The sequence below is a fragment of the Chiloscyllium plagiosum genome, unplaced genomic scaffold (genome assembly GCF_037043375.1).
Source record: "Chiloscyllium plagiosum isolate Xiang-an unplaced genomic scaffold, Cpla_swu_hap1 HiC_scaffold_14, whole genome shotgun sequence".
NCBI classification, from domain to species: domain Eukaryota; kingdom Metazoa; phylum Chordata; class Chondrichthyes; order Orectolobiformes; family Hemiscylliidae; genus Chiloscyllium; species Chiloscyllium plagiosum.
Window position 1 is genome coordinate 91,977,388 of NW_028270152.1, and position 26,388 is coordinate 92,003,775.

At 43.6% G+C, this 26,388-nt stretch overlaps 1 long non-coding RNA gene and 1 other non-coding gene across 2 annotated transcripts in view; both read left to right on the plus strand.

The window, feature by feature from the left end:
• LOC148148032 (uncharacterized) overlaps positions 1-26,388 on the plus strand; it is a 105,036-nt gene that overhangs the window by 74,616 nt on the left and 4,032 nt on the right. The window lies entirely within an intron of this gene.
• On the plus strand, positions 8,304-8,385 carry trnas-uga (transfer RNA serine (anticodon UGA)). The gene has a single exon. It is a non-coding gene; the product is annotated as a tRNA-Ser (tRNA).

The window sequence follows — 26,388 nt, forward strand, 5'->3', positions numbered from 1 at the left end:
ACGCAATCTCCCAGCTACGAGGTCTAGCTTAGCTGAAAAATAAGCTGCCAGTCTGAATTTTCCCCCATGATCCTGCAACAACACAGATGTCAGGCAGCCATGTTTCTCATCTACCGTTTGACAGAAGGCTTGTTTGGATTCGGAATCCCCAGTGTAGGTGGACTTTGAAACGTCTTTTTCAATTCAACTCGGCCGCTGAAATCCATTGCAACGGACCTTGGTTCTGCTACCCTTTTCCATGGGCCATGTCACTTCAGGGCGCCTCAAGATTTGTGTAATGTGGGATAAACGTTCTTCAGTAGGAGCGTATGCCCAAAAAGGATAGCAATTGTTTCTTCATGTGAGGCCTTGGAAATAGCTGAATTACTTGCACTCTGTCTTGACCAATGGCCTTCCCTTGTTCAGATATTAAGTGACTGAAGAACTACACCTGTTGTTGCATAAATCAAAGCTTTGCGAGACTGGCTTTGTGCCCTTCCCTCGTGCAATGCAAGGGAATCCTTCTCACGTTGTTCATCTGTCGGTGCTACTATTAAGCAATTGTCGACAGATTGCAGAAGCGCAGACCCAGGGGTTAAAAGAAAAGTCTCCAGACTCCTGCGTAGAGCCTCATTATATATGGTGGGTGACTCACAGTAACATTGACAAAGTCGTGTGAACTCATAAGATTTCCCTTTGAATGAAAAAGCGAACCATAATTGGCTATCTGGATGCACCGTTCCACGAAAGAATGTATTTGCTAAACCCACAGCAGGGAACAATTTACTGTCCAGTCGAAATTGAACTAATACAGTATAGGGTTTTGGAACATTTGATGCGCGCGGGACAACACTGTTATTGACTGTTTGCAGGTCTTGAACAAACCTGCATTCTCCCGGTTCACTTGGAATTTTTGCCTTTTTGATCAGAAAAATGGGAGTTCTCATCGGTGAGTTTACATAGGGGATTATCTCTCTCGCCTTTGGGAAGGATTGAAAGACTGGAGTAACTACGTCCATGACCTTGGGTTTTAACGGGTATTGTGCCCTACAAGGACGATACTCCGACTTTATGGTTTCTCGTATTAGTTCACAACCTCGTATAAGCCCCACATCATGTTTGCCTTTTAACCATAATTCAGTAGGGACCGTTATTAATCTTGGGCCTGAGAAGTTTATCTTAGGGAAACGCCAGGCAGGCCTTCGAGGCTCTTCAGCGCTAGCGGGGGTTACCTCGACTGTTCTATTGCCTGAGTTAAACAAATTAATTTCTTCCTATATGTCCGCACATCTGCATTGAACCACATACCCACATCGTCCCAGACCACCCAAGATTTCGTTCTTTAAGCCTTTAGTACCCATGGCCCCAAATCCTGCCATCAGTCACTGGATACCTTCGCCAGTGGCACGTGAGGAGCATCGCCTTCCACATCAAACATACAGAGTTTACTTGCCGTGACAGGTACTTTACATAAGTTCACACTGACTGTACATCTGCCATCCCCTCAAAAAAATTCGCACAATAACAACTGACCTGGTTTAACCAATCTCCTGAACCAATACTTCTCTTATGGTTCCTCAGGGCCATCGTGGCGTATGTGTGCTGTGCAGTGCAGCATATTCCCGCAAAAAAAAAAATCGGTGTTAATAGGATTAACATGCTTACCTGCTTCCAGGGCGAGTGAATTGCTCACTGAACTCATTGCTCTCTGGCTTATTCGCCACTCATAGATATACATCAGGGGTCGTGAGTAGAATTTTACAGTTTACACTTGTGAATTTTCCCTTTGAATTGCCTGCAAGCCAGTCGGAGTACTGAGCAAATACAACCCCAGTCTCACTATGAGATCCCGAGCCATCAAATGTAAAGGACAGAATTCCGCTAACAAAATTGAGAATTAGAATGTATGCACATTACTGATTTCACACAATAGGGGTGCGGTACAACTCTCTCATATCACGACGCCTGATGCCTCCATTGAGTTCAGGAACATTCCACTTGTCTTTATTGCCGTCAACTCTCTGAACTGTCTTGATTTGAGGAGTGAATGTGCTGGCCATGTATCTACCAAAAAGGTAACTGGTGTGCCTGCCACATATAACATAGAGTGAGGCATCGACATATACGCACCATTGTTATATTGAACATATTGTCCACACTTCGCAATCTCAATGTTCAATATTGAGTTGGGACACATCTCAGTGCCCGTTAGGTTAGTAGAAGTGATTAGCATAAGGGATTCTTCGTTGCCAAGTATAAAGGAAAGAGGTTTACCTATACCTTGTGGCCTGCCCACCTCAACCTCAGTCGTCCCCTGTCAGTCACCATGCTGTCCAGCCTCCAGGATCGATTGAGGCTGTCTGTGCGGGCACTGTCTCGACCAGTGGTCCATTGCTCCGCAAACAAAGCACCAGCCAGATCTATCTCTGCAAGCGCACTTCCGCGATCCCTTCCTCTTTTGCGAACTCCACCTGTGCCTCTCTCTTTTCCCGCAGTTCCTCCCTCCAACGGCTGAACGAACATTTGCATCATAATAAGCTGAGGTTTATGTAATTGCTGTTCCATCTTTAATTTCCGGTTATGGTTCTCTTGAGCCAGCAATTTTTCAGCATGTATTATGTCTTGTTCTATCTAATTCAGCTTTCCCGTGTCCCAGGTAATACACGTGTATTGTTACCTATTTTGTTGTTTCGTACTTCATTCCATTGGTGTGCCTCAAACGGTGTGATCTCTGCCGTCGTTATGTCCTTGGGTGGTATCAGTCCACAATAGACGTAATCGACTTTCGTGAGGTGCTTAAGGTACTGGGACATTGTCTCGACTTCTTTAGGGATTCTTTTCAATTGATTGTGGGTACGATATGCTATTGGTGATTCAGCAGAACCTGAGGCGGCGACCGTTGACTTGGAATCTTCACGAAGTGGATCTCGCAGGGGGCTGTAGCTCTTCGAGGGCACCCATTAAGGTCAGGATCTGATCCAGTCTTAAGACACTGTACAGCTTCATTAGGTTGTTTTCCGTGTGTGTGTGTGCATGTGCGCTGGTGTTTGTACCTGTACTTGATCTATCTTTTATTCGAGATTTTCTTTCCCTTAAATCAGGCTCAGCCTTCAACATGTTATAAGCACTCCAATTCACAGGTTCTATTTTACCCTTCCGTTTCTCCTTCTCTCTCTCTCCTCCAACGGTGACCTCAACATTTGCAATTGCATGTTACTAAAACTTCCTTCCTCCAGAAAAACACATTCCTTGATTTACATTTTTAACTGCTTTACAGAAACTGGGCCATAATTATTTAGCATATATTCTATTTTTTCTTGACCATTCTGAGTTGTCTGTCGACCCTCTTTTTGTTCGCTCTTGCTGGAGCCGATTTTCATGGATATTGGAAAAGTGTTCATCTCTCTCTGTCTGTCTCTCTGTCTGTATATCTCTCTATCTCTCTCTCTCTCTCACACACACACACACACGATACCATAATCTTCTCTTTGCCAATATAACTTGCTTTTACCTCAGGAGGTCCCCTCTCATTGGGCGCGACGTCTCATTGCCTTGGTTTTCACAAACCAAGAACCCACGTAACTGGTACAGCTTTGGCGACTCCAACGCTGTCCATGGTGGCTCCAAGTCTCAAACCACCGTTAATCTTGCTACCTCTGAAACTCTCGAGAGACGGCAATCCTTTCCCTTGAGTTTTACTCGAATACCGCGCGAGAGTTCACTGGTCCCTCTTCCTGCTTCATTTATTCTCTTCGAACGAGTCTCTATGTCGGATTACTTTAGCCACAACTTTTACCTTGACCCTATTCGATTCGGAACGCGACTCTGGGGCGATCCACTTACCCCAGTCCTCTCACGCAAAGGGGCCAATTCAGCGCTGGAGATGAAGTGAAAGACATTCAAGGCAGTGGCGCGTGCACCTCCTGGGAATCTTCAAAATCTTACCAGTCGCAGGGTCCCAGGCGAGCCCCCTAGTTTACTGCCGTGGAATTTCAATCGACTCGACGCAAATGCGACCAAGAGCAAATAAAAAGTTTATTTTTGAAATTTGCAGAGTGGACCCGACACATTTGCAAGACGCCTCATGAAATGGACGCCTGACCGTTTTCATATATTCCCTTTATACTATATATTGCCTTGCCTTATCACACCTCAAGCCAGGAACCTGGATCAGTCGAGTTCCTTTCCACACATGGAGTTGCTTTTTCTAATTCATTGACTGCTGATATAATAGATTATTGGCCTTGAGAGTCAGCTGTAAATTAGTTTGAACTTGACATTTTTTCTGTCTTTTTGCAAAGTTAGGTCCATACTTCTTTGTTTCAACCATGGTTTCACAGATTTCACAATAAATGATAATTTTCCATTACAGGGGATCAGGCTGACAGTGACTCAATAAGTGTGATGGAGTGAAGATGATAGTGACACAATGAGGGTGAGGTGTCAGCGTGGTAGTGACGCAGACTGTGTGAGTGGATCAGTCCGATAGTTACGCAGTGAGGGGGGTCAGAGTGATAGTGATGCAGTAAGTGTGAAGTGGTCAAGGTGACAGTGAAACACTTCGTGTGAGGGGTCAGTGTGACAGTGACGCAATAAGAGTGAGTGGTCAGGCTGATAGTGACGCAGTAATTGCAAGGAGATCAGGCTGATAGTGATGCAGTAAGTGTTACTGTGTCAGGCTGATCCTGACGCATAAGGTGGAAGGGGCCATGGTGATAGTGACGCAGTAAGTGTGATGGGGTCAGGCAGAGACTGACGCAGTGAGTGTGAGACAGTCAGGGTGATAGTGAGGGAGTAAGTGTGTGTGTTCAGGCTGGTAGTGACACAGTAAGTTGAGACCGTCAGGCTGATCGTGGCCAATAAAAGTGAGGTGTTAGGGGAATAGTGACGCAGTAAGTGTGAGATGTCAGGCTGTTAGGGATGCGGAAAGTGTGAGGGGTCAGTCTGATAGTGAAGCAGTAGGTGTGAGGGGTCAGGCTGATAGAGACGCAGCAGGTGTGGTGGGGTCAGGCTGTCAGGGATGTCTGGCTGTTAGGGATGCGGTAAGTGTGAGGGGTCAGTCTGATAGTGTCACAGTATGTGTGAGGGGTCAGGCTGATAGTGATGCAGTAAGTGTCCGTGAGTGAGAGTGATCCTAATGCAGGAAGTGAGAGGGGACAGGATGATAGTGACGCAGTGAGTGTGAGGGGGTCAGCGTGATGGTGACGGAGTAAGTGTGAGTGTTTAGGCTGATATTGATGCAGTAATTTGAGGTCGTCAGGCTAATACTGGCCAGTAAGTATTCAGTGACAGGGTGACAGTGATGCAGGAAATGTGAGGAGTCAGACTGATAGACACGGTGAAATTGTGAGGGGTCAGGCTGATAGTGATGCTGGAAGTGTGCGAGTGTCAGGGTGATAGTGACGCAGTGAGTGTGTTGGGAGCAGAGTGACAGGAACGCAATAAGTGTGAGTGGCTCTGGATGATAGTGACAGGTCAGTATGAGGGGGAGGATGGTAGTGATGCAGTAAGTGTGAGGTGTCATGATGACACTGAAGCAGACTGTGTGAATGTGTCATTGTGATGGTGACATGGCAAGTGTGATGGGGTCAGGGTGACAGTGACGCAGATGCTTTCAGGGGGTCAGGTTGTAGTGATGCAGTAATTGTGAGGGGTCAGGGTGATAGTGACGCAGTGAGTGTGAAATGGCAGTGTGATAGTGAATCAGAACATTTGAGGGGCCAGGCTTATAGTGACGCAGTATGGGCAAGGGGTCAGGGTAACAGTGATATAGATGCACTCACAGCGCCAGGTTGTAGTAAAGCTGTAAGTGTGAGTGTCTCAGGCTGATAGTGATGAAGTAAATGCGAGGGGCTAAGGCGGATAGGGATGTAGTAAGTGTGCAGGGGTAGTGTCAGAAGTGACGCAGTAAATGTGAGAGTTGAAGCTGATAGTGACGCATTACGTTTGAGGGGATCAGGCTGATCAAGACGCAGTAAGTGTGACGTTGTCAGGATGATAGTTACGCTGTAAGTATATGGGGGCACAATGATCTTGACGCAGTAAGAGTGGGGATTCAGGGTGATAGTGACACAGTCAGCATGAGTGGGTAAATCTGAGAGTGACGCAGGAAATGTGAGGGAGTCAGCCTGGTAGTGGCGCAGTATGTGTGAGATAGTCAGGCTGATATTGATGCAGTTAGTGTGTTGGGGTCAAAGTGATAGTGACGCAATAGGTGTAAGCGGTTCAGGATGATAGTGACACCGTGGGTGTGAGATACCAGTGTGATAGTGACTTAGTAAGTGTAAGGGGTCAGGATGACAGTGACACTAAGTGTAAGGCCCTCAGTGTGATAGTGCCGCAGCAAGTCTGGGGTGTCAGGGTGTAAATGACGTCATACGTGAGAGAGGGGCATTGCGATAGTGAAGCAGGAAGTGTGAGGGGGTCAGCCTGATAGTGACACAGTCAATGTGACGGGACAATGTTTTAGTGACAAGATAAGAGTGAGGCGTCAGTCTGATACTGACACAATAAATGTGATGGAGTCAGGCTGATAGTGACACAGTAAGTGTAAGGAGTCAGGGTGATAGTAACATAGGAAGTGTAAGGGCGTGACTGATAGTGACAAAGAAAGTGTTTGGCAGTCAGGCTGATAGTGACGCAGTCAAAATGAGGGTCTCGAAATGAAAGTGGCGCAGTAAGTGTGAGGGCGCCAGATGGATAGTGATGCAGTAAGTTTGAGGGGTTCACGCTGATATTAAGGTGGGAAGTGTGAGGGGTCAGGTCTACAGTGATGCATTAAGTGTCGGCGGGTCAGGCTGATAGTGATGCATTCAAAGACCAAATATCCAAGTCTCACTGTAGTGCTGAATAGCGAGACTCCTCAAGGCTAAGACAAAAAACAATAGTTCTCATCCTGGTCATAAATCACAGTGCTTCATTTTAAAATTGTCCTCTCCTGCTTCTAGATTCACCAATGAGGGAACAAAATTTAATTGCACCACCCTGTTTATCTCTTCAAATATTTTGCAACTCTCAATGAGATTACCTCTCTTGTTTTGAAACTGTTAAAAAAAATTTCCATTCAGAGGACTAACGTTCATCCATGATATCAAGGCTAATCACTATTCGTGGTATTCCTCATATGGCATTAGTATCTTTCCTAAATTGAGGATTATAATTCCTCATACTGTAGTCCAAGTGCGGTCGAACTGAGCCACCATACATTGGAAATAATGCATCGTTCTCGTGCCCTGAAATCCTTCTGCAGCTTTCACAACATACTTCTACAACTGCTACTAGACTTCAATGACTTGTTAAAAACTTCTCCAAGGTGCATTTCTAAACATCTGTACATTAGACTTTCTACTTCAAACCATCGACAAATAATCTCCACACATTTCCCTCCTGACAAGTATGATAAAGTCAAATCGTTGCTATTTATTAATCATGAGGGACATGGATAGGTTGACTCGTCAAGGTGTTTTTCGGCTGGTGAGGAAGTCAAAATTTAGAAAACATTGGTTTAAAATTAATGGGTAAAGAATTAAAAGGGACGTCAGGGGCAACTTTTTCAGATGCGTCCAGAATGAGCTGCCTGAGAAATTGTTGGAGACTGGTACAACTGTAACATTTAATGGCATCTGGATGGATATATGAGTAACAAGGTTTAGAGGGATGTGGGCCAAATGTTGGCAAATGGGACCTATTAATTTAGGGTAACTGTCCACCATGGTCATGTTGGAAAGAAGGGCCAATTTCCGTGTTGCATTGTTCAAGGACTTGATGACTCTAGAACTACCACAAGAACTTTGCAAATAATTCCGTCAAGACGATTTCAAGTTCCAAATCTTCGGTTAATCTTCCTCTCTTGTGCTCACAAGTTCATTACCTGATGTCAGAACATACGGATTAGTTGCTGGATCCATTCCTGTAAATTGGTTCTGCATTCTTTCTAATTATGATTTTTTTTTTACGAATGTAGCTAGTGTTTATGGACTTAGCATCAATTTTTATAATACTGTATGTCGATGAATATGAAAACACAACAACACATCTAATTTGGCACCAGATGATGAGCAATTGAGTCAAAATCGATCGGACGCAGTGGGACAATGACCCTGTCTTCGTGGTGTACATCCGTGACTCTATAATTCGACGAAGAATCATTCCCACAACTTCAGCTGTGTCAGAATCTGGTTTGCGGTGAAAGCCTGTCAATCTGCGAAGGTAGCGTTCGTCTGGGTCTCTGCAAAGGAGTTGGCGAAATCTTTGGGTCTTGACAATTTGTTCTTCCAACAAATGAATTCAGTTGTTTTACTATTAACATTGACCAAATTCCCGCAGCTGTGATGGCCGAGAGGTTAAGGCGTTGGATTTGAAATCCAATGGGGTCTCCCTGCGCAGGTTCGAATCCTGTTCACAGCGCAGAATCTCTTAAAAGTCATTCATTGTTTTGCAGGATTTGGATTTCGTGGAGATTGAGCTTTGCATTCAATCGAAAGTAAATTTTCAACTGTGAAGAATCCGAAGTAGTTTCAAGACTGACCCAGTCATCTAATTGAATAAATTATATGTCGATACACAAAAAGCCACCAACTTCCAACACGAATCAGTTTCAACACATTTGTCGAATTATCGTGAAATTTGGATGTTTGGGGTGGGGGGTGTGTGGAATTGAGTAAAACAAGAAGCAATGCAATACATTTACCTGCAGGTGATGAATTTTTTTTAGGATCAGTTGAAAGTCAAGCTGAGAAAGTTCGACCTAATTTACAGCTGACTCTCAAGGCCAATAATCTTTTACATCAGCAGTCAATGAATTAGAAAAAAAAAACAACTCCATGTGTGGAAAGGAACTCGACTGATCCAGGTTCCTGGCTTGCGATGTGAAAAGGCAAGGCGATATCAGCGGAGTAGAATTTTCTGGAAATATTAGAAATGAAATGTTTACGGTCTTCTGCTGTCCACATTCGTTAGAAACTGTGCATTAAGAACTGAAATTGAAAATTAACGATGAAAATCAGACTTAGACCTCTGCTTGTGGTGTAGCATTGTTCAGAACAATAGGTTATTGTTGAGGTTAAAATTGACCAAAATAATCGATGGGGAACTTATCCACGGCCTTCGTTGGAGCAGTTGGTGTGGAGAGCTCAGCTTGAAGAACCAAATGCCAATTATTCATCCTGGCTGTCTGAATTGCTTAGTTAAACATACTCCCAGTTTAATGAAAAAAACCTTTGCTATCAGAGTTAGATGTTTTCATGTCAGCATGTTCCGATATGAGAAGACCCTTATGAGTAGATGTGAATTAAATTTTGACTCTAACGTCAGAGAAGTTGACACATTTCTGCACCAAAATAAGCACTACCATTGGTATCAAATCAAACTGAACAAAGGACTAGTCACTTAGACATTTCCTGTCTGCAGTTTCTGCCAATGGATCGTTCAGGCCCGATATAGGAATAGGGCGTGGTGACATCTGTTCGCAAGTGGATCACTTTATTCTTGCTCACGATCCATAAACCGTAATTCATTTTGAACTTCTTAGCCATCAGCATGGTCAGTGGTACATAATGCACAGGTTTGCTTCACGAAACAAAGAGCGAAATCTTATTCAATGCAGACGCAAATTCAAGTTGTCCCTGGTCGACCAGAAGACAGATATCGCGAAACAAAGTGAATACAGAAAACAATCAATGTTTTCTGGGAGTCAAAAAGATGTACTGGAAGAACGGAAACATATATTTGGAATTAAAGTCACATACCACTTCCACAGACTAAATGTTCTTGAACCATTATCTTAATTTGACCTTCATGTCCACCATTGCTGCAAAAATTATCTTAACAACTCAGAACTTTGTGTTCTTTGATATTCTCTCCTTCATGTTTCTCTTGATTTTGAAACTAAAACCGAGCAATTGTAATGCACCCTATTTCACTTGCAAAGATCAGAAGAAGATCAATTTATAAGAGAACAGAAATAAAGCTACGTCTGTCTTTCGAGAGAAAACACAGTTACCATTTCGACTCTAAAAAGTCTTCTTCAGAAGTCTGCACAATGAACTCGAAATGGTAGACCGAAAATGAAAAAAAAGAGCCAAACTGCCGCGAATACACCACCCGCAAGTGCATCAAGTCCTACTCGAATATGCCGAATTACTACTATCAACATCAGTGAAGAACGGAACAAAGCTCATTCTGCAGTTGTCAACCTGTTATGGCGTAGTTTGTAAAGTCAGAAATATGATTCGGTAAAAAGCGGGATGAAAGCGGGATATAGGAAGTCTGAAAAAAGCAAATGCGTGCTTTGCTTTGAAGAAGGTTGGCAGTGATGAAAATGGAAATTAACTACAGTCACGGGGGCTTAATTAATAGCTGAAAATGTGTTGCTGGAAAAGCGCAGCAGGTCAGGCAGCATCCAGGGGACAGGAGAATCGACGTTTCGGGCATAAGCCCTTCTTCAGGCATCTGCAGACCTCACTTTCTCCTCAGGGCTTAATTAATACTCAGCATCGTTGCAACACAGGGACGCAATTCTTTTTGCTAGGTTTCTTTTCTGCCATTTTATAATCACGACTGCTGTCGGGTTTGGTTTCCATTCCAGCCTTCGGTGACAGCCTGATGGAAGTTTGCACATTCGCCCAATTTCTGTGTGGTTGCTCTGGTTTGCTGCCACATTCTAAACATTTGCAGGTTATTTGGAATCGCCATTGAACGCACACGGTTCCAGAGACAGTGATGTCTCTGTAATAGGAGTGTCTGGATAGGACGTACTTCAGAGGATTTTTGTGAACTTTAACAGACAGAGTGGGGTTAGTCTGCTGTTTCCTGGGTGAGCTACATGGCCAGAGAGGGGTCAGGGTCTTCTTCCCTGAGGGAGATACGTTGACAGAGTTGGGTTAGTTGCTCTTACCTGTGTCAGTCACGCAGATACAGTAGGGTCAGTCTGCCCTTCCCTGGGCGAATTTCTTTCACAGAGTGGTGACAGTCTGCTCTTCCCTGCCTGAGTGAAATAGAAAGGACGGGGTCAGTATTATCTTCCCTCGATAATTTATGTTGACAGTCTGGCTTCCGTCTGCTCTTCCCTGGCGAGTTACATTGGTAGAGTGGGGTTAGTGTTCATTCATTGGGTGAGTGCCATAGACGGAATGGGATCAGTCTGCTCTTCCCTGAGGGAATTACATTTATAGAGTGGGGTCAGACTGCTCTTCAGAGAATGACTTATATTGACAGTGTGCGATCAGTCTGCTGAGTTCCACTGAGAGTGTGGGGTCCGTCTGCCCTTCCCTGGGTGAGTAACACTGACTGAGTGGTGTCAGTTTGCTCTTCCCTCAGTGAGTTAAATTGACAGAGTGGCGTCAGGAGTGGCGTCTTTGAGGAGTTGACAAAAGTAACTCGTCCCCTACATCTTTGGGATAATTAGGGATGGGCAGTGAATCTTATCTCATTGAAAGACAACTGTGTCCCAGAAATGCATTTCTAATAATTGCATGTACTAATTCGACAGTGCAAGCGGTCGGGAATAACTTGAGGAGAGGTGCAGGGTAGAACAATTAAAGTCAAATGCATTGATGCCGAGGAGACATGACTCAATATGTGAGTGTGGAGCTGATGGTGCAAGGGTCAGTGTCAGTGCTATTGGTTCAGCATTTATTTCTCACTGTTCGCAATGACTCACACACTACTGCTGTCAATTCACAATAATGAGCCTGTTCATCTTGGTTTGAAAATCCCTGCGTGTGTATTAATGTGGTTAATGGGACGCGAGAGAAGATGAGCACATCCTCTTTATTCTGTCAGTTTAAACAGATGAAAATATCTGTTGGATGCCAATGGAAGAGGATACTGTCTTTTTCTGTGCCTCTTCAGTGGGGAATGCTCAGCATTGAAATGTCTGTTTTTGCACAAGCAGAGTTTGATTGCCATTCATACTGAGCAACGTTAATACAGAAAACGCGTTTTCAAATTCCTGTGATCAAGTGGTTCAGACATTGCACATATGGACGACAAATCTGGCTTTTAACGTGGCGCCGTGGCTTAGCTGGTGAAAGCACCTCCCATCACACTGGTACCTGCTCATTGTATTGAAAGCTCGTTATTTATCGCAAGTATTATGTTGCTGATCGAAACACTCAGTGTCCTGTTTGAATTGCTATATTTTCTGATTTTGTGTTCCGGCTTCATTTTCCAGGTTTAAATCCAGTAGTGTATATTGCTCTTTTTAACTACTATTTTAACCTGGAGATTCCTACCGCAGTACCACAAGCACTTCTGTTTCTCATCCTCTTATTCTCAATCCTTTATTTCCAGTTTGGTGGAAATTAAGTGGTGAAGCAGGAGACACTGCAGCATTCCCGGGGAATGTAGTGGTAATGGCACTGACACCACGACCTGATCACCCTCATTCTCTGCTGTCACCATTCATTGGTTGTACACTAACAGTAAATGAATCCTTGTTCTTCTTCAGCTATCATGTAATTACTTTCTTTTTATGTTGGATAAGGAATTCAACTTTAACTTCGAAAGGGTCTTTAGATTTTGAGGAAGAAATGTCTCCTTGCTTCAGGTCGAAGTGACAGACGCATTATACAGAGAATGTGAGACTCATTCGACCGATTCCAGCCAGGCGTCAGAAAGCCTCTCAGCAGTTCGAATCTCAAACTGTCTCTGACTGTCAGGCTTTTCAAAGAGCAGAAATAAGAAATGAGGGATATGGACAGCTAGAGTGTCGGAGAATGTTAAAAATGCCCAGTAGGATTCAGAGAGAAATATAGAAAAACAGAGACACGTATTGAGGTAGACACTGGAAGAAACAATTCTCTATTCGACGTGACTGCTAAATAACAGAAAGCAAAAGGAAATGTAGCCATTAAAACATAGCCTTCCACCAGCTCAGGAAAATGAAAGTAGCTTGACAACTTATTAAGTTCTTTTAAGATTGTAAATTCGACATTTGTAAGCTCAAGAGTGATTTTGATAAATGCAATGATTCGACAGGTAAGATTATCATTTTCCCAACAGTATAATCTAGAAATCAATAACTAACCTGCTTCTGTCGCTCTAAAAAAAAATCTGATTCTCTCTGCAGATGTTGCCAGGTGCAGCGGGTTTCTCTATCAATTCTCGTTTTTAGTTCAGATTTCCAAAACCTGCATCTTTTTGATTTTTGATAACCTGGCACAAAACCAAGCATTACCAGGATCGGACCAGTGGTCAGAAATACTGGTACCACGATATATTTTCACAATAAAACATTCATTCCCTGTCCGAAAATAGAACTAATGCCATGGCAGTTCTAGTTCCAAATCCTCACTACGAGATTACACTGAATGAAGACAGACGCTCTTGCACGTATTCTCAATGAAATGGCTTTTCCCTTTCATTTCTGATCAGTTTCACTGCAGATTGTTTTCTACTCGTCTTCACGTTTTGCAGAATGGAAAAGTCCATTTGGCCCATGGTGCAGTCTGGTTTAAAGACATTCATCTATTCTATTCCCAGTTTCCAGCTTTGGTCCATAACCTTATGTGTTCTGATGTTTCCAGTGCAAATGGCAGTGAGGTTCTCACTTTGATCTAAGATGACACAACAATGGGATTGAAGTTTGATATAGTCACACTGTGTTATTACCCACGTCGTGTCTTCCTCAGAAAGAGACACACAATAGTGGTAGAGTTCTCAGGATTTGACCAGCTCCTTGTGCTTCACTTCAGCTGTCCGCTCCAACATGCAAGTTCAACCACTAAAAGGCAGCTTTTGGTTAAACCAAAGCCAGTTCTACAGACAATGAGAGACATTCTAGCTCTGAGCTAGAATTTAAAGTGGACGAAAGAAACAGTAAATTCGAAAACCCAAACACTTCCGTTCCTGACAGACAACAGGAATGGACTAGCACGCTGCATCCTAGTGATTTTAAATGCGAACCGACAATCCCCTAACTCGACATAAAAGGCTTGTTACCAATTCCGTCACTGACGCAAAGATCAGGTTTGGCTGTGACAGTTTGTCTATTTGTAATGTAAACGTCCACATCATGGAAACAGCAATCACAAGGTGAAAAATCAGCAAATATAATCACCGTCACTGTTTCACTTGGAATTCCACACTCTGTGAACCGTTACCTTTCGCTGTACTTTCATATTTGAAGTTTTTTACATTCCAGACCATGATCTAATTCAGCAAGAAACCACTGGTCATTTCGAGCCCGTCATCCGGAATGAGGCGAGTTGAACGATGCCTTTCTTGTTGTCGACACATCACCACAGCTCAAAACGAGCTCGTGTTAGCACCAGTCTTTACTTAACTTGCTGCAGTATATCTGCTGAACAACTTCAGATTATCACAGCATTGCCTTCTTCACATTGAAACCAAGGGTGATAATATGAACCGACTTGGAAACTTGGAGAGAGAAACGCTGCTGAGAAGTCGATTATGACGTGAAGAGCAGGCACAGGCGTTTGTACAGGTCAGGTCCCAAATGCTATTGCAGTATCAATGGACATCCCTGCATACGAGACTGAGTTTATATTGCCCAGAACAGACTTTAATTCCCAGTCAGGAAGTGAAGATTTAATTCTCTTCTTGTGAGTTATCCGAATGAAAACTAAATCCTGATTGCACACAGAACACACACACGGAGCCTGCCAGAGAAATTCAGTCATCGATCAGCATCTGTCTGGAAGGACAATGGCAGCAAATACAAGGGAAAGCTATCACCGCAATTATCCCTACAAAGATCTCGCGTTTCCCAGTTGAAAATATCTCGCTGTTCCTTCAATGTCACTAGGTCTAAATCCTTGCCTCGTGGCATCATGCCTGTAACCTCGGTACTGAGGACATCCAGGGTTTTGCGGAGTAACTCAAAATCTCAATCTCTCGGGTAATTAGGGATTGACGGTGCATCCCATCCCATTGAGTAATGACTTTATCCCAATAATACGTTTCCTAAAGCTGCAGTTTCTAAGGGAACACTTGCAAGCAGTCAGGAATACGTTGAGAAGTGGAACGGACGAGGGGAAAATATTCAAAGTTTGTGCGAAGATTTGTAGCTCGGGTGCTCGTTGTTGTGGTTTTGTTCGCCGAGCTGGAAGTTTTTGTTGCAAACGTTTCGTCCCCTGGCTAGGCGACATCATCAGTGCTTGGTACCCAATATACCAACCACTACAGCGGACGGCTGAAACTGACAACCGGAAGCGGCAGGGACAGACCACTATAAACACCGGAGGAAACATCAAAGAAGCGCTTCGCAGGAGGCTCCCAAGCACTGATGATGTCGCCTAGCCAGGGGACGAAACGTTTGCAACAAAAACTTCCAGCTCGGCGAACAGAACCACAACGAGGGGAAAATATGAAAGGCAATGATGACTGGGAGACATGAGACAGCAAGTGAGTGAGGAGCTGGCGTTGCAACGTTCAATGTCAGTGTCAGTATTTACTGACCACTATTCACTCTAATTCACACACCACGCCTTAACAATTCACCACAATGAGCCCATTCCTCTTAGTGTGAGTTTCCCTTTGTGGATATTAATACGGTTAAAGGTGCCCAAGACGATCGACAGATCTTCGTTATCCTGTCAGTTTAAAAGTCGAAGTTATCAGTTTAAAACAAAAACAATAAGAGATTCCCTCTCCCTGTTCATTTTCAGTGGAGAATATCCAGCTTTGAAATCTTCTGCATAAACGGAGGTTGTTTTAAATTTTCTCCGAGTAACTGTGAAACACACAAAAATGAGTCCGAGTTCCTGTGTTCGAATAGTCAAGTAAATGCACACATGGTTTTGAATCGTTGAGCTTGGGCAGTCCCTCTGCCTTAGTTAGTGAAAGTTCCTGTCAAAAAATCAGCCGAATATGGGATAAAATCCTGACATCTCAATGTTTATAGGTCTTTCATGAAAAACAGAGTTCCCGTCTTCACCTGTGGTTCTGGTCGTGGTGGGAATTCAAACCAATGACTGGATCGAGGTTATAGTTTAAAGACAGCTCCTTCGACACCTCTGCCATGCTGCCACACAAACCCCTGCAACCACGTTTTTCAGGATGAGTGTTTCAGCATCGCCTCACTTCAGGCACTTTAACACACGCCCTTTCAATGGCGAACTTGGCGCAAGTTCGATAATATGTATGAGGATGTTGCAAGGCTTACAGTGTTACGATTGTAGCGTAAAGCTGAGTAGGATATGAAAATTTTCCCTGGAGCTTGAGGGCTTAGGGATGGGCTTACAGAGGTTTATATAAATATGAGGGAGATTGCAGAGTAAATGGTCAATGAATATTTCTTCCCAAGACAGGCAAGTTCAAAACAAGGGAACACAGGTTTAAGGGGAGAGTGGTAAAATTTAAAAGGGATCTGAAGGACATTTTATTTTCACACAGAAAGTTTTGCGTGTTTGGAATGAATTGTCAGATTTAGTGGTGGAGTCTGGTACACTCTCAACATTTCAAATGCATATGGATCATTACACTGACAGGAATGTTGAAAAAGAATAAACGAGAAAATTTGGCAAATAGAGCGGTTGAGATGCTGCAGTGCTGATCACCAGTTTGAATAGGCACTCATCACTTAGTCAGTGGCTAGTTTTCTGGAAGATGGTTAGATTAGATCCCCTACAGTATGGAAACAGGCCCTTCCGCGCAACGAGTCCACACCGACCCTACAAAGAGTAACTCACCCAGACCAATTTCCCTCGAACTAATGCACCGATCATTATGGGTAAATTAGCATGTCAAATTCACCTGCATTGAACATCTTTGCAGTGTGGGAGGAAACCCATGCAGACGCAGGGACAATGTGCAAACTATGCACAGGAATCAAACGTGGAACACTGGTGCTGTGAGGCAGCAGTGGTAACCACTGAGCCACGGTGCCGCCCTAAAAGGGGATGAAGAACGCAGCTCGCCACCCCGCAATCTCTCGCATGCAAAGCGAGTACTCTCCCATTTGAGATAACTCCCACAGGCTGCTTCGGTTAAAACCAGCAACGAATCATTTTTTTTCTGGTCTTAGGCTGCCAATGACCATTCTTCTTGACACATTCCCAACTTCTCAGTGGGAGATTTTGGCTGCGGAACATAGCTCACAAATCATGTTGCACGCGCAGCTCTCCAGCGAAACCAAAACCTGACATCTGATGAACAGAAGCAGAACTGATAAAGACAACCTATTTTCAGACACACGGACTCATGGATGCTGTCTGTGAGGCAGACCGAGTCGCCTGGGTCATGAGCTGCTCACACAAATTGCAGCGAGGGAATTCCAAATGGTGCTTTCAACGTACTGGCGCCTTAGTGCACCAATACTTCCAGGAAAGTGCTCAAGTAACATGAATCAGAACTGACTAACAATGAACCATGAAAAGGGAAGATTTCCAGTTGCAGTCACGAGTAGATGAGGTTAACAATTGGGCTGATGTCTCCACCAGATCGAGAGGACCAATCACCAGCCTCTCGCATCAGGACAGAAATTAAGGAAATTAGGGAAACGTAACCTAGTTTCATATCGCAATTTCCCTTCTTTTCGCAACAATAACAGAAAACTGCGAGCAGATTCAATGTAGAACCTAATTTCACATAAACAGGAAAATAAATATCTCCATTCACTTTCAGAGAAACGGTGAAAAATGCAAATTGTCTGGAATATGAAAGATTGGCGCAGCCTGTTTTTGAGTCGCATATTATGCTGGTGGCCTTTCGAGCTGGAGGGGAACGTGACAACTACAGCACAAGGGGAAAACATGGGCACTGACATGTTGGTTGTTTTCTGCTGTGCCACATCACAGCTGGGTTAGAAGAAATGACCGCTTTTTTTCTGTTCAACTTTAACAAAACTCATCCCTGCAAAACGTTTCCAGCTTAGTCCATTAGCACACGTGGCCGCGCAGGGATGCAAACACAAGCCTTCTTAAGAAGTGGAATCTGAAATCAGAGTCTCAGGTTGCTCAGCCACGCGAGCACACAGGCCAAAACCGGAAACCCAAGAGCATGTACCTGATGATACCCTGCAGCATACTCACAGCAACTGCACCAGTTCTGCAGAATAAGCGGTGGGAAGGAATTGTTCTATCTGAGCGGTCGTGCTTGTTGTTCTCATCAGCAAATCTGGCTTTGAATTTGCTAGCCCATACCTGCTACCATGCTGAAACGGAATGCAATTCCGATTAGTCGCTGTGTGAAACTTTGTTCATTTTCTCTCCTCAGATAAAGTGATCACTGGAGATGATGAATTCTGCTCCTGCCAGAGACGCCTACTCTCCTGCTGCTCGGATGAACTGAAAAACTGGTTTAGCACTGGAATCCGAGAATGGCAGAACACGTAGCAAGATTATTCGAAACCCAGAGCCAATAAGAGTTCCAACATTCCTTTTCTTTCTTCATAATAGTGCATTATCCAGCAGAGCCATGAGCAACTGCCACCTGGCTGCAAGCTGAGTTGGAAACCTATGTGGCAATCAAGGACATGCGACTCACTTATTGTCGGTAAATCAAACACTTCTCACTTTGAGGTGTACAAAAATTAGTTTCTATACATATTCAGGGAAGGTCAAAGGCGATCTGAGATGTCAAAGAGGTGGTCACTGTTCATGATTGCTCTTTGTTCGAGTTGTGAAAAGGTTTCCCGCTTTAGTCGCATTCACGTTTCTTGTTGATCACTGAATTAGACAGAAGGTGTTTCACCAGAGCTGCACTTGACTTGCATTCCTCTCCCTCGCTGTCATACTTTCCTGGAACTCTGTGATAACAAGAAAACAAAATACATACTGCGTCATTCGGCAGCCTGTCTGTGATTTCCTCATTTTCAGTGACAACAAGGCTTAGACTTCAGGCCACACAGTAATATTATTACCAGTATGAGAACAAGAGTCTATAGTTCATCTGTGCCTGTAAATCTTTTCATTCCCGTGGTTGACTGAATGAACTGTATGCGTGTCTGCTGCTTCGAAACTCGAATATGTGAACTGCTCCAAACTATGATTGAGGATTTCTGCTTTTGGTTGACACACGTTGAGAAACGCCAGACAGCGTTCAAATGAAGCTTTCACAGCACATTTTCGGATGAATTTGACAGAGATTAACATCATGAAACCAGTGTTCGCTGTGACAGAAGGAAATGAATGCTCTCCTTGTTACTGATCCAGGCCACCTTCGCATGTCAAGCAAATGCGGTACTGTTGTTACAAAAAGGATCAGTGCCTGGTAACTGTGTCCTTAAAGAGGACATGATTGAAAAAATAAAGAATACCATGTTGAAATATCCAAGAAATATTGACTGAAACGGCGCAGACAATTTTCCCTGCAGCGCCAAGACAGAGGAACATATGTAACGGCACTCTTAAACAGGATGGCCAGCAGTGATATAGACATCACCACATATGAAGGACCACTGCTAATAGAAATTTGAAAATGAAATTCACGCAGCAGGTATTCGGAATTATATTCTTTTCACCGCGACAGTAGTATTGGGCGAGTAAATTCAAAACAAGGTTTGCTGATGAGAATGCAATAAAGCCCCATCGATCATGATATGAAAGACTGTCGCCCGGAAAGAGGGAACAATAATGTTTCTTCTAAGCTTTGTACTGGGCCACTTTCGCACAAACTGATACTGCTACTCTCCAGAAAAGATCAGGACCCGCGGCATGCACTCTTAGAAATGGTGACCATCAGTGCTGGAAACTTCCTGCATATTCAGAACAAGGAAGAATACATATCGAATAAAAGTGTAGATGGCAATAAATTGGACTTGTATTCCCTTTCATCACGACAGCTAGAATGTGTGGGGATATACAGAGTAAGGTTTACTGACCAGGTCAGAAAGCAGTTACCTCCAAATATCTTGACACACAAGCCTATCTTTCTTTCTGTCCATTTTTTGTTTTGAAGCGCCGATCCTTTCCGGAGGAGATGAAGATGATTACTGATCCCCCGCAGGATCACAGTGGGGCCAGAGACGCGATCGAGCTGCTCAGAACAGTTTGTGTTTGCCAGAATCACTGAAACTGAGATTGATGACACGTAGACACGGTGAAACAGCTGCCAATACATGTGGAGGGTTTTGGGACGGATTAGGACCCACTCTGGGTAAAAGACTGGATCCTAAGACTGGGGATTAAGTGTTCAGGTAGAGGACTGGCAATAAACTGTTCATTACATAAACTTACATGAGCACACAACAAGAACAATTGCAAAATGTACAGGGAGAGCTCCGTTCCGTTCCATCAGCACATTCTGAATCAGTTAATTGTCGTTCAGGGCCCATGAGACATTAAGCCGTCTCTGTCAGACCACTAACAAATGGCCATTCGCGTTCTGTGTCTTTGAACACTTTGGTTGGTGCACGGATGAAGTGGAATCTCATGTTTTGAAATGGACAACATTCATAGTATTTTCAGCTGCACTGATAAAGTTGTATCTGGCGCTTCCAGTAAAGTGCAGACAGTTTTCACTCAGTAACCGACATGTGATCAAAGCAGGAGGACATATATGTCAGCGAAAGCAACAAGAATGCTCCACCAGCATTGGCTTGCAATTCTGCATGTGGAACGAAGAGCTGGAACTCTATTAAACAGTGAAAACAACTATTATGGGGCTTGGATGCACGACTCTCTGATTAAAAACTCACATTGCACCGAACTGAGATATCCAGGCTTGGGACACGATGAATTAGTTTGCTATTTCATTCTGAGCATAATTCACCTGGCACAGAAATTTGCAAAGAGCCAGCTCATTCCTTCCAATCACAAAGAACATAATTCACATCTTTCACTTTTGTTATTTCTTCAAAACATTACAATCTATTTAACACTGGTCCCGGCATTTAAGATGCAACCCAAATATTTTCACATGAAGTGAATTTCCAGTCATTCTGTCAGACAGTAAATCATTCGGAAAATTACCTTAGGAAACCCAATCATTTCTGTTTACAGTATTGGGAATTTCCCATCTGCTAACGAGACAGAGTCCTTACAATGAACATTTTCTTTGTTCTTCCTGCCTAAAACGTTTACCACTTCTTATTTTCAGGACAGGAATTTTGTTTATAACACGTTCCAAGAACAGGAACAACCTTCCAATCTCCTGAAGCCGTTTCCAATTTAAAATGGAAGTTTTGTTCCTTTCCCACGGGAAGAGCAGTTAATGAGAAAGGTGTTTCCACGAGCTGTGTCCCAGGGTTTGGCAGGAAGCCGCTAATTGCAGCTGCAGTGGCCGCTTTCAGTTGGCATCGGGGGATTGGAGAAACATGGTGTCGTATTCTGCTGCGTGTAAACCTCTTGCTCCCTGTGGACTCGGGGTGAATCATGGATGAGATTTTGGAACAACACTGCCTTCCAGTCTCTGGTCATCTGCTATCTAAGGAAATAGAAACAGACTTATTTGTTCAGTTCGAAGTCCTGGGCAATGTGAAAGATGGAACAGTTCTGATACAAAATCGGAGACTGGGAAAATGGTTGGAGAGGAAGTAATAAAAGAGAAGCTGAATATAAAGTTGGAAGTCAGGAGACATTCAATAAAAAGGAAGAGTGTGCAAACGCAGGTGGAGATGCACATGGAAAAGGAGTGTCACTAGTCCTGAAGTCTTAAATCGATTTATATTTCCAAGATGCTACCAGCATTTTCCAATAATGTTATTTGTTGTTTTAGTAAAGAAGATGGCAGTGATCCTGGACCAAACAGCTCTCCCGTGCTCTGGGGATACTTGACTTACTGTGTCTATGTCCCACACTGAAACCTCACAATCCTGCCGCACCTCCACCCTCGTTACTGACAATATACTGTTCATTACGTAAAACACAAGAAGAACAATTGCAAAACGTTGAGGGAGAGTGCCCTTCGGTTTCCATCAGAACAATCTGAATCACTAAAAATTGGTTCAGTACCCATGTGACATTGATCCGTTTCTGTCAGACCGCTAGCAAGTCGCCATTCACTTTCCGTGCCTTTGAACACATTGGGTGGTGCATGGTTGGTTTGGAACCTTACATTTTGAAACAGACATCATTCATCGTATTTTCGGCTGCACTGATAAAGTTGTCTCTGGTGTCTCCAGTAAAATGGAAACAGTGTTCACTCAGAAACCGACGTGTGATCAAAAGCAGGCGGACAGATGTGTCAATGAAAGCAGCAAGAACATTCCCCTGCGATGGGTTGCAATACTGCACGTGGAAAGAAGAGCCGGAATTGTATTAAACGGTGAAAGCGCCCATTGTGAGGCTTGCACCCACCAACCACAGATTAAGCATCTCACACTGCACCGACTGAGCTAACCAAGCACGGTGCACTGTGGATTAGTTTGCTATTACATTGCGAGCATAATTCATCAGCACTTTGTTAGGATCCAGTTCATTGCTCTTAATCACAATATCATTCACACCTTTCACTTCAGTTATTCCTTCAAAGCATTACAATCTATTCAGCACTTGTCCCGGGATTTAAGTTTCAATCTTAATATCTTCATATTTTTACCCTCACCTTTTTCTCGCTGATTTGATTTCCAATCACTCTGGCAGGCCGTAAATCAGTCGGGACGTTACCTAAGGAAATCCAATCATTTCCGTTTACAGTGTTGGGCATTTCCTATCTGCTGACGAGACAGAGTCGTCTCAATCAACACTTTCTTTGTTCTTTCTACCTAAAACCTTTTACCACTTCCTATTTTCATGGCAGGAGTTTTATTTATAACACGTTCCAAGAACTGGAGCAACATTCCAATGTCCTGAAGCCCTTTCCAATTTAAAGTGAAAGTTTTTCTCCTTTCTCACGGAAAGAGCTGTTACTAAGGAAGGAGTTTCCACGAGTTGGTTCCCATGGCTTGGCAGAAAGTCGCTGATTGAAGCTGCAGTGGCCGCTCTCTGTTGGCATCGGGAGCTTGGAGAAAGTGATGTCGTATTCTGCTGCGTGTAAACGTCTCACTCCCTGCGGACTTGGGGTGAATCATGGATGAGTTTTCCCGGTTCCAATGTCAATACATGGTCGGGGTGAATGCTTGTGCTGAAATATTTGAGGCTTATTCCCTGGGTGGGCTCGAACCACCAACATTTCAGCCAACTGCGCTAACCATTTGAGATACAGAAACTGGCAACGCAGATATCCTAAAGCAAAGCTATCGACGGGATATGAGGATACGTCGGACAGCAGGAACTTGCGTTGTTTTCAGAGACGGTCGCTGATTTTATCACCGAGAGGGTAAGCACACTGAGGAGCTGCAAACACTCAAATTAAAGGGTATCCACACATGCGCAGTTCTCTCGCATACATCTCCACATAGTAGCTCACTTACGATGCTGGTATTTGAAGCCACGATTCGATAGAAACTGAAGCTTAAAATCCAGCATCTTAAAACCCTCGATCCCGCTACCACACAAAAGCCCACACTCAGAATTTTTATGACTAGTGTTTCAGCATCGATTCACTTCAGGCACTTAGACCTCGCAGATTATGTAATGAAATTGGCGTAATTTAAGAAGAAAGACCAAAGGAAATGTACAGACAAGGAACAGGCCCTTCATCCATTCAAGCCTGAGCCGATCCAAATCTACTGTTTAAACCTGTCACCCAATTCCTAAGCACCTGTATCCCTCTGCTCCCCACCTGCTCATGCATCTGTCCAGACGCATCTTAAATGTATCTACCGTGATTACCTCTCCCGTCTCTGCTGGGAACGCATTCCAGACACCCACCACCCACTGTATCCCTCTTAAACTTTTCACCACTCATCTTGAAAGCGTGACCTCTCGGTATTTAATCCTTCAATCTGGGACATAAAACTTTTCTCTATCTATCCTGTCTGTACCCTTCATGATTTTGTAAACATCAAAAAGGTCCCACTCAAACTCTTTTTTTCTAATGAAAACAAAACAACTCAACCTCTCTTCCTAGATTACACCTTCCATACGAGGCAACATTCGCTTAAACCTTTTACGCACCCTCTCCAAAGCGTCCACATCATTTTGGTAATGTGGCGACCAGAAATTTGCACAGTATTCTAAGTGTGGCCAGACCAATGTATTGTTCAATTTTAACATGATCTGCCAGCCATTTTATTCAATACCCCATCCAATGAAGCCAAGCATACTATATGCCTGCTTGACCACTCTATCCACCTGTGCAGCGACCTTCAGTGTATAATGGACCTGTACTCACAGATCTCTCTGTCCACCAAGTTTTTTTTTTCCCGAAGTTCTTCCTTCATTGTATAACCCATCTAGAATTAGACCGACCGAAATGCGTCACCTCACATTTGTTTGGTTTGAACTCCAGCTGCCACTTTTCCGCCCAACTTTCCAGTATCCTCCTGGATTCTTTAACAGTCACTTATACTTTCTGTTAGTCCAGAAATGTTCGTGTCATCTGCAAACTTTCTGATAATTCCAACAGTGCTCTCTTCCAGAACATTTATCTATATCACAAACAACATTGGCCACAACACTGACCCCTGTGGAGCACTACTGGTCATCTTTCTCCATTTCCAGAAACTCCATTCAACTGCCACTCTCTATCTCCTATTGCTCAACTAATTCTTTATCCACCTATCTAGAACACCCTGCACACCATGTTACTTTACGTACTGTATTTGGTTACCATGGGGAACCTTATCTAACTCCTTACTGTAGTGTATGTATATGACATCAACAGCCTTTCCTTCATCTATCAACTTGGGCACTTTCCCAAACAACTCTATGCCTCTCACTGATATGCACATTATTTTCTAAATATGAATAGATCCTATCTCTCAGTACCTTCTCCAGCAACTTTCCCAACACTGATGTTAGGCCCATTGTTCTGTAGTTATCTGGAATATCCCTATTATCCTTCTTGTACAGTGGACAATATGAGTAACATTCCAGTCGGCCAGAAGCTCACCTGTGCTGAAGTTCGCCACGGAGGTATCTGTCAGGGCCCCAGCTATTTCCTCTCTCACCTCACTCAGGAACCAGGGATAGATCCCATCCGTTCCTGGGGATTTGTCCACATTAATTACCCCTAACCTGCCCAACACAGCTTCCCTACTTAGGTCAACATGATCCAGACTAATCAAATGTCTTACTCTAGACACAATATTCATCATATTCCTCTATTCAGTGAACACTGATGCAAAATAATTATTCAGAATCATACCCAGTCTCTCAGATTCGACATACACCCTTCCTTCATTTTCCTTTAGTAGACCAATCCTTTCTCTTGTTACCCGCTTGCTTCTTATATATGAATAATAGGCTTTAGGATTCTCCTTAATTGTGCTAGCGTGAAGTTGTTTCATGACCCCTTTTAACCCCCTTGATTCCTCGTTTAAGACTTGTCCTACTCTTCTCATGTTCCTCGAGGGACCATTATGTTCTTAGCTGCCGAGGCGTTAGGTATGCCTCCCTTTTCCTCTTGGCGAGTCGTACAATTGTCCTGTCATCAACAGTTCACGAATATTGTCTTTCAAATCCTATGCCTTCAACGGGACATGCCTATCCTGCACTATATTTAACCTATCTTTGAAAGCCTGCCACATATGAACTGTGGACTTTCCTACAAATGGCTGTGTCCAATCCACATTTCCGACCTCCTGCATAATTTTGATATAATTAGCTTTGGCCCAGGATAGTACTCTTTCCTCAGGACCACTCTCATTTTTGTCAATGAGTATTCTAAAACTTACAGAATATTGGACACTTCCCAAAGAAATCACCCTCGGCAACTGCTATCGCCAGCCCTGGCTTATTTCCCAATATCAGTTCCAATATGGCCTATTCCCTCGTCAGACTATTGATATACCGCCGCAGAAAACTCACCTGGAGGCTTCTTACAAATGGTATACCATCCAGACCTCTGACGCTAAGAGTATCCCGGACAATGTTGGGAAAACGGAAATCTCCAATCAACACTAAATAATTGCCTCTAAATCTTTCCATGATCTGTTTAACTATGTTTTTCTTACACCTCACGCTCACTGTAATACAGCCCCAAAAATCTAACCTCACCCTTCTTATTTCACTGCTCCATCCATAGTGTCTCACGACCCAAGCCTTACATGGTGTCTTCCTTTCGCACAGCCATGATATCATCCCTGACCAGCAATGCAACTCCTTCCCTTTTAACTTCCCTCCCTGTCCCGTCTGAAGCATCTATATCCAAGAACATTTGGTTGCCAACCATGCCTTTCCTTCAACTAAATCTCTGTGATCGCAATAACGTCATATTCCCAGGCACCAACCTAAACCCTAAGTTCATCTGTCTATACTCCATGCATTAAAGTAGATGCATTTCAGGCCACCAGTTCTTTTGCATTCATCTGCTCTCTGCCTATTCTTCCCATTATTAATGCTATCTTCCTGATTCTTAGCGTTTCCAGTTTCCACCTCACTGCCGACTTGTTTAATCTTGTGGTTCCCAGCGCCCTGCCACATCAGTATAAAACCTCCCCAACAGCAGGAGCAAAAACTCCCG